Raw genomic sequence first — 9,217 nt, forward strand, 5'->3', positions numbered from 1 at the left:
CTTAGCAAGACCCTAAGTAACTTAGAAAGACCCTGTCTCAGAACAAAAAATAAAAAGGGCTGGAAATGTAGCTCAGTGGTGAAGTACTCCTAGGTTCAGTCCCCAGCACCCAAACAAAACAGAGAGAAAAAGAAAATGGGGAAAATATCCATGATATTGGTCTAGGCAAGGATTTTTTGGTTATGAGTTAAAAAGCACAGACAACAAAAGCAAAACAGACAAATGGGATTGTATAAGAATAAAAAGCTTCCTCAAAAGCAAAAGGAACAATCAACAGAATAATGAGACAACCTGCAGATTGGGAGGATATATTCGCAAACCATATACCTGATAAGAGGCTAATACTTGAAACATATAAGAAATTCAAATAACTCAATAGCAAGAGAGTAAATAACTCAATTAAAAAATGGGCAATGGGCTGGGGATATACCTCAGTTGGCAGAGCGCTTGCATAGCAAGCACACGGCCCTGGGTACAATCCTCGGCACCACAAAAAAAAAAAATTTTTTTAAATGGGTAAAAGAAGCTGGGCATAGTGGCCCACACTTGTAATCCCTGCAATTTGGGAAGCTGAGGCAGAGGATTCAAGTTCAAGGATAGTCTCAGCAACTTAGCAAGATCCTGTCTCAAAATAAAAAATAAACAGGACTGAGGATGTGGCTCACGGGCAAAGTTCCCTAGTATAAATAAATAGGTAAGTAAGTAAGTAAATAAATACATTGGCAAAAGGCCTAAATTGACATTTCTCAAAATGGCCAATAGATATATGAAAAAATGTTTAACATCATTAATCATCAAGGAAAATTATTAAAACCCCACAATGAGTATGAGGTGAGCTATCACCTCATACTTTGTTAGAATGACCATTATCAAAAAGTTGAAAGATAAGTCCTGGTGAGGATTTGGATAGCACCCCGCTGCTGGTGGGAATATAAATCAATAGAGCCATTATGGAAAACAGTATGGAGGTTCCTCAAAAAATTAAAAATAGAACTGCCATGATTCATAAATCCAACCATTGAATAGCTATCCAAAAAATATGAAATCCATATGTTTAAGAGGTATCTGCACCCCAAGTTCACTGCAGCACTATTCACAATAGCCAAGATACAGAGTCAACCTAATGTGTATTTGCACAGTGGAATACTCTTCAGACAAAAGGAAGAAAATTCTTTTATGACAGTATGGATGAGACCCAGAGGCTCATATTAAGTAAAATAAGCCAGGTACAGAAAGGAAATATTGCATGGTCTCACCTATATGTAGAATCTAAAAATGTTGAACTCAGAAACAGAGTAAAATGGTGGTTGCCAGAGGGTGAGGGGTTGGGAAATTGGGTAGATATTGGTCAAAGGATACAAAATTTCAGTTAGGAGGAGTACGTTCAAGAGACTTATTTTTACATTATGGTGATTATGGTTAAAAATATACTATCTACTTAAAAATTGCTGAGAGTAGATTGTGTTTTTAACACACACACACACACACGCAGTTATACATATGTTAAACAGCTTGATTTAGCTATTCCGCAAAGTGTACATTTATCAAAACATCATATTGCACACCATAAATACATACAAAACTTTTACTTGTCAATTAAAAATAAATACACAAAATCATATATACAGGGCTGGGGTTGTGGCTCAGTGGTAGAGCGCTTACCTAGCATGTGTGAGGCACTGGGTTTGATTCTCAGTACCACATATAAAAAAACAAATTAAATAAAGGTCCATCAACAACTAAAAAAATTTTAAAAAACAATCATATATACAAAAGACTATATGGAAGGCTGTGTAGTATATTATAGGTGTTTCTTTTTAGTTATCTTTATTTGTTTTTTTTAAAATCACTTAACCAGGCACAGTGATATATGCCCTCTAATTCTAGTGACTTGGGAGGCTAAAGCAGGAAGATTGCAAACTCAAGGCTAGCCTCAACTACTTAGTAAGCCCCTAAACAACTTGACAAGACCTTGTCTCAAAATAAAAATAAAAAAATACTGGGGATGTAGCTCAGTGTTCAATCTCCAGTACAAAAAAAAATCATTTAAAATTGTATTTTAATTACATGAGAATTATATAAATACATTCTCCTTGTACAAAAGTCAAACATTACATGTAAAATTAAAGTTCCTTATATCCCCTCCCTCAATCTTTGTATAATATATTTATACCTGGGCCTCCTAAAATTATACAAGATTATTTTGTACATATCATTTTTGTGTGTGTGTGTTACTGGGAATTGTACTCAGTGGTGCTCTATCTCGGAGCTACATCCCCAGTCCTTTTGCTTTTTATTTTGAGATAGGGTTTCACTAAGTGGCTGGGCCATCCTTGAACTTGTGATTCTCCTGCCTCAGCCTCCTGGATGATGGGATTACAGCTGTATGTCATCACACCTGTTTATACATCATTTTCCTAATATTATTTCACATATTTGTTTTACCCAACAGTATTTCTTAGATATGTTTCTGTGTCACTATGTTACAGTTTAATGTTCTTTTTAATTAGTGCTCTTTTTTCAATATTGGATATTGAACCCAGGATCTCACGTCCCCAGCAAACACTTTACCACTGAGCCCTTAAAAAAAAAAAAATCTTTTATTTATTTATTTATTTATTTATTTATTTATTTTTTTGAGAATGGGTCTTGCTAAATTTTCCAGGTTGGCTTTGGACTTGTAATTCTGCTTCAGCCTTTCACGTAGGCTGGATTACAGGTCTGTTCTGTCACACCCAGCTAACTATTTCACTTTAAATAGGTATTACATATTATTCTATAGATGGATACATTATCCTTTATTTGGCCAATTCCCCACTAATGAACATTTAGGTTGCTTGCAGTTTTTTGCTATTATAAATAATGCAGCAGGAATACCAATCATTTACCTTTTTTTAAATATTGATTCCATTGAAATGGATTACAATTGAACCCAGGGCCCTGTGCATGCTAGACAAGTGTTCTACCACTGAGCTACATCCCCAGCTCAGAAAAATTATTTTTAAATATTAAAAATATTTGTTTTAATTTGAAGTGGAACAAAGGTGGTGCCTTTGAGGTATTAATTCAGAGCTTACTGCCACTTTCCTAAAGGCCAAGGTGGCCCCAGACACAAACAGTGCCTTAACACTGTTGATGCATTGGGGACTGAAAGATCATACTTGGTTTCCGTCCAGTATTTTTTTCTCATAGGATTTGGAGCAATGTAAATCCATCAACTCCCTTGAATTTTCAGGATCCATATGAGAACTGAAAGACAAGGGGTTGAATCCCACTCCCTCTAAAACCTCAAATAAAGGAACTGAGACCTGGTTGGAGATTTTTCAACCCATAGAAAGGCAGGAGGAGAGAGATACCTCAACCCCCATGGCATCACCGAATCCTTGGGTAGAATTTATCTAATTCCAGCCCTTGGATATGCATCCCCATTAGCTTTTCTTGCCACCTGATCTTCAACTCTCACTCACACACTTGGGATGCGGGAGATGGAATTAATGAGGAAATCAGCAAATTCCCAGCACTTTCTACTTGGAGCTATGTCATCCTTAACCAAAGGTGCAACTGAGTGTAAAATAAGTAAAGTTCTTGCATTTGCTAAAATGAGTTACGACACAAAGGCTCTCCAGTTTAAAAAAAAGAAAGAAAAAGAAAAAGAAAAAAAGAAAAAACACTCCCCTCCCTTCAGACTCCCCTCAAGCCTCTAATCTCATCTGTGAAAAGGAACTGTACTTTACTGTCCACAAAACAGTCTATTTTCAAAGTGGAGAGCAGAAGGGCCCTGCGAGGAGAGCCATCGGTAACTGTAGCTCCGAATTCCTGCTTGTTTATAGAAAGCAGTGGCTGAGGATAGACACTTTGAAACCACCTGTGAAAGAATTAAAGACCAAGGGGGGCAAAACCCCCATCACAAACAGAATCTCACTGATCAAGTGTGAAAGAAAAGGAAGAAAGAAAAAGCCAAGTAGATCTTTGCAGGCAACCACTAGATGGACATAGAATTCAAAAACATTCTTTAGTGAGATCAAGGATGGCAGGCTTTGAAGCCTGGAGGGCTGGCGAGCCTCAGAGCCCGCCTGGCCGCGCAAGCCCCACACCCAAGCGGCCGCAGTCTTGCACTTGCTGGAGTAAAGCATTTAAATTGGAACAATGTCAAATTTCACAGCTATCTTATGTCCAGTGACCTTACGGGACCCCAAGGGAAAGACAGATAAAAAATGATTGTTCTCAACAAGTTCCTGAAAGCGAAGAAGTCAAATAGGCAACCTCGAGAAACAAGGTTTCAAAATGAAAACGCCCACAGACCGCTGCGTGCGTGGCGGCGGGCTAACTGTGCTTATTTATTTATTCATCTATTTATTCTTTTGATGGAGGACTCACAGTGTATCTCATTCTTTACAGAACACACACAGAGATAAAGTTCCATCCCACAGTCCATTAACTTAGTAAATTTTATTGTGGGGAAAAGAGGAGGTAACGACTTTTCTGAATGATTTAATCACTTTGAAACAGCTTTTACTGTTGTTTAAAGAAAATGAGACATAACTAGGGTCTGACCAAAAAACAACAAAACAAAACAAACAAACAAAAACCAACCCAAAACCCAAAACAAACAAACAAACAAAACCTACAGGTTAAGCGAAAGAACAATTTATGAGAACAAAGATGAGATCTGAAACTTTTGTTGTGTTTTTTAGTCAAGAATTTCAATGACACTTCACATCTCCTGTGCCTAAGTGAGTCATCTTAGGTGAATGAGGTTTTTTTGTTTTGTTATTGTTCTTGTCCCCCACCCCATTAAAAGAAACATTATAGATGGAACTAAAAGTCCCTTCCACCATCACCCAAATTTGCATTTTCCACCCTTTTCCCCAGAGGCAGCCACTAGCTGAATTTGACATGTATAATTCTGGTTTCTACTTGTGTAATTTTTTTATACTACCTGGTCCTTAAAGAATTATGATGTTATTTCACATGAACTTTTTATCATGAAAGGTATTATTCTGTATATATTGCTCTAAATCTTTTTTGCTTAATTTACTTAATATTTTCCCACCTATCCACACATACATATTCTTTCTTTTTCTCTCTTGTGTGCGTGTGTGTGGTGGGGGTCAGGGGGACAATATTTTAAAAAAGAAAAGACCAAGGAGAAAGAGGTTTATTCACAGAAGAATATTATAGGTACATGTATGTTTCTACCTGTCTGGGAGTCTGAAGTCAGAAGTACTTCGTGCAAGAGTCAAGGAACTTAGTTTGGTTTTTGAAAAAGATTGAAATCATGCAGAGTGACAAGAATGTCATGAGCTATTTCAGAGATACCCCTTAAAATAATTTCTCAAACTAGGAATAGTGAGGTTTGCTGAATGATCTGAACTATTTAGGATATAAGTTCTACTGAACTCGGGTCTCAGTGTACACTGGCAAGTGCTGTACCACTGAGCTACATCCCTAGCCTTCTGGCTTTTTTAACATTTAGGCTAGATGAAGGCTTTGACTGTGAAAGATACATTTAAAAAGGGATGCTGGACTAATCTAGTCAAGATTTACTGAAACAGAACAATAATCCCAGAAATTCTATAAAACATTATCATTTAAACCCAACAGGTGGACACACAAACCAATTACAAAGGAAAGAGACTGATCAATGGAATCACTGGCGTGTGCTGAGTAACAGACATTGAAAATGTATTTGAAAAGTAAGATAAAGATACGAAAGTCACTTAGAGAATGTTGCTTATGCTAGTAGTTTTAATTTTACCTTGTCAGTGCCCCCATGTACAAAATTTGAGAAAGCAGTGCTTTGATTTGTTCAGGTTTCCTTAAGGAGGGGCCACAGAATCCTTGAACCACGATTTGAAAAAGATGGATAAGATATTCTACCCAAAATTCAACATCACCTTTAATCTTGCCCTCTCCTCCTCTAATCCCTAGGTAATGTTTTGTGCTTCTTTTGCAGAAAAGCAATTTTGTTAATCACTTTAGCACCAATTCTTGCATCCCTGGCAATACTCAGAACTGCTTCCATCCAAGTCTTTGATGTGGGAAAGAAACACACACACACTCTTTCGCATGTAATCTGAAAACAATTCACCTCTTGCCAATGAATGCACAGCACTCCACTTTAATAGAGAGCAAGTTCTGTGGAGGTTTCTAATCCTTTCTGCCAAAGAAGAGAAGAGAGAGAATCACTCAGGTAGCCCAACCTCATTCAGGAGTTAAAATCACTTGGAATGTTTTGTGGTGTGTTTGGGGCTTTTTAAAAATATCACTTGCTGAAGATTACTGCTCTCAGGGGAAATCAAAACAACTCAAGATCAAAACAATAAAAATAAAAATAAAAAATAAAAAAGATTCCCCATCCCCAACTCAAACAGGATATTCTTCTCAACTCAGATAACTCTTGATCTAAGTGTATTACAAAAAACCTGCTTTAATCCCTCAAAGCAATGGTGTTATAGATAAGTAGCAGTAACTGAGGTGGCTTAAATTCCAGAAATGTACAAAAGATTTGGTTGGAAACAAAACTAAAAAAGAAAAAAAGCTCAATCTGCATTGCTGTGACTTGAAGAGGTAAATTTAGGGCAGTAAAAATGCAAAGAATGACCCCTAAGAATGAAATAGCCATAAAAGTGCAGAATTATCTTAATAGTCTCCTAGACTGCTTCGTGTGTGTGTGTGTGTGTGTGTGTGTGTTGTGTTGAGGGGGTATGTGTCAGGGTTTTAAAAAATTGAAAAATTTCTACTGACTTTTAGATATAATAGACTTCATTTAAAATATTATTTGTATGTGTTACTGTGATATTGCAACATTATGAAACTATTCCAAAAATGAATCTCTTTTTATAATTTTTAGTCAAGTTCTACTATTTTTCTCCCAGTTTAATTCTTTTTTCCCTAACATCTTCATCTTATTGCTTACTAAATGCAATGGGATGGATTTTATTGTTTTTCTTTCTATTGGTTGTTCTCCATTGCAAAGTAATTGTGGTTTCTCTCATTATGACTTATTCATTTACCCCAAACATGTTTGATAAAAGCCTTTTCATTTTTTAGAGTTCTATTTTATAGATAAAACTTTTTTTTTTTTTTTTTTTTTTTTTGGTACCAGGGATTGAACCCAGGGGCACTTAACCTGAGCCACATCCCCAGCCCCTTTTTGTACTTAGAGATAGGGTCTCACTGAGTTATTTAGAGCCTTGCTAAGTTGCTGAGGCTGACTTTGAACTTAGAATCCTTCTGCCTCAACCTCCTCAGCTGGGATTATAGGCATGTACAACTGCACCTGCTAAAACTTATTTTTTTGATAAGTAATACAAGTGAGTAGTTAAAAGCTAAAAATTCAACAGGCATAGGTGTAAAACGGTAGTGAAAAGAAACTGTCCCCCATTTACCTGATTCCCCTCAGAGGCAAACACTAATACTAGATTTTTAAATTTTTTTTATTTTTTATTTTTTTTTGCAGTGCTGGGTATCAAACCCAGGGCCTTGTGCTTGCAAGGCAAGTACTCTACCAACTGAGCTATCTCCCCAGCCCCTAATACTATTTTTTTGTATCTCTTTCCAGAGATAACTCAGCGTTCACAAGCGCATACATGCAGTTTTTTCCCCTTCAAAATAGATAATACACACGTTTCTGCACATTGCTGCTTTTCACTCAATGTACATTAGAGATCCTTTTATAAGAATGCATATGATCTTTTCTGTTTTGTTTCTATTTTTTGCAGTATTTGGGATTAAACCTAGTAGTACTCTACCACTTTTTTTTTTTTTTTTTGAGACAGGGTCTCACTAATTTGCCCAGGCTGGCCTTGAACTCCTGATCCTTCCACCTCAGCCTCCCAAGTTAGCAGCACAACTGTGCTCAGCTTTCTCATTCATTTTAACAGCTGCTTATTATTTTAATCTATGGATGTTCCATGATTTATTTACACAACTCGGAAGACATTTGTTCCAATCATGTCTATACTCTGACAGTGTCTTGTTTCTTCTCAGGTTGTTTCTGTGACTCTGTCTTGGGTACTTTTGAATAAGAGATTTAAAACTGTAACACTATAGGCTCTTAAATGTCTTATTTTCTAGCAACTTAATTTTTTTTTTTTTTTTTTAGTTACCAGAAGTGATGTTTATAGTTTTTTGAAAATCATCATTATGGAAGTTGTATAATGCCAAGACTTTCAATTACTTTTTCTCAGTCTCCTCATGGATCCCACCTAAACTGTGTTATGATGTAACTGCTTAAACATTTAAAATTCTATTTATGGATTTCCTATGTGAGTTAACACAGGCAATGAAGTGAGAAGTCCCTTCTAACAGCTGATATTAACTTTAACTTTCTAAACCCTACAAAATATCAAATATTATTGCTTTACATACCTGTGATTAAATTCTGATTCAGCATGGTATCTCTTATGTGGCTAAACATTCAAATCAGGGAAATCAGAATTTCCGATTGACCTCAACTATTTTGGAAGGTTACGCAGTTCTGGGGCCTGATGCTTGTGGTTCTTCTATTGTTGAGCAGTACAAGAGATGAAGATCTTGACATATTATAGATTAAATCTCCCAAGTTGTGCCATGGGTGTGAAATGCATGAGCACCAAAGTTCCTCTTTATTTTTGGTGGCTCAATAGTATTCAGAGGACCATACCCTTGCCAAGTGAGGATTTTAACTGTCTCACCAGGGTTGATACCTTTGTGGTCATTTTTTAATTCTATTATCAGATGGACTTTGGTTTCAGAGTTTTAATTTACCCATTTGGCTCCTAAGTTCTGAGCTTCTTTAACAGATGTGAAGTTCAGTGTTTCTTTGCCCACTCTTTTGCTAGGAGACTCTTCTAGCAGAAAGTCTGTCATCTGTTGGGAAGGAGATCTGGAGTTGACTGGAAGCAAGAGTTGGTGGTCTAGTGGCCATTGTCCTGTGAGGAGTAGGTGGTCTTGCTAAGCTCCACGTGTTTGGAAACACCTCTGACTAGCACTTACCTTGCTTAAGGAAGAAGAGCTAGGCTGCACTTCTTGTTTCCAGGCCAACCTACTGAACCTGAGAAAATCCCTGGGGGCTAGCTTGGACTTCTTCCTGTTTTTTTCCCCATGGTGCATTTCTAACAGGGCATTTTTCTCATTCACCTCTCTATTTGGTTTGAAACAGCTGCTACAGGAAAGGGGAAAGACATATTACTAGAGTATGTAGTATTTTAGGAGCAACCACAAAATTTTTCAA

The sequence above is a fragment of the Sciurus vulgaris genome (genome assembly GCF_902686455.1).
Source record: "Sciurus vulgaris genome assembly, chromosome: 4".
NCBI classification, from domain to species: Eukaryota; Metazoa; Chordata; class Mammalia; order Rodentia; family Sciuridae; genus Sciurus; species Sciurus vulgaris.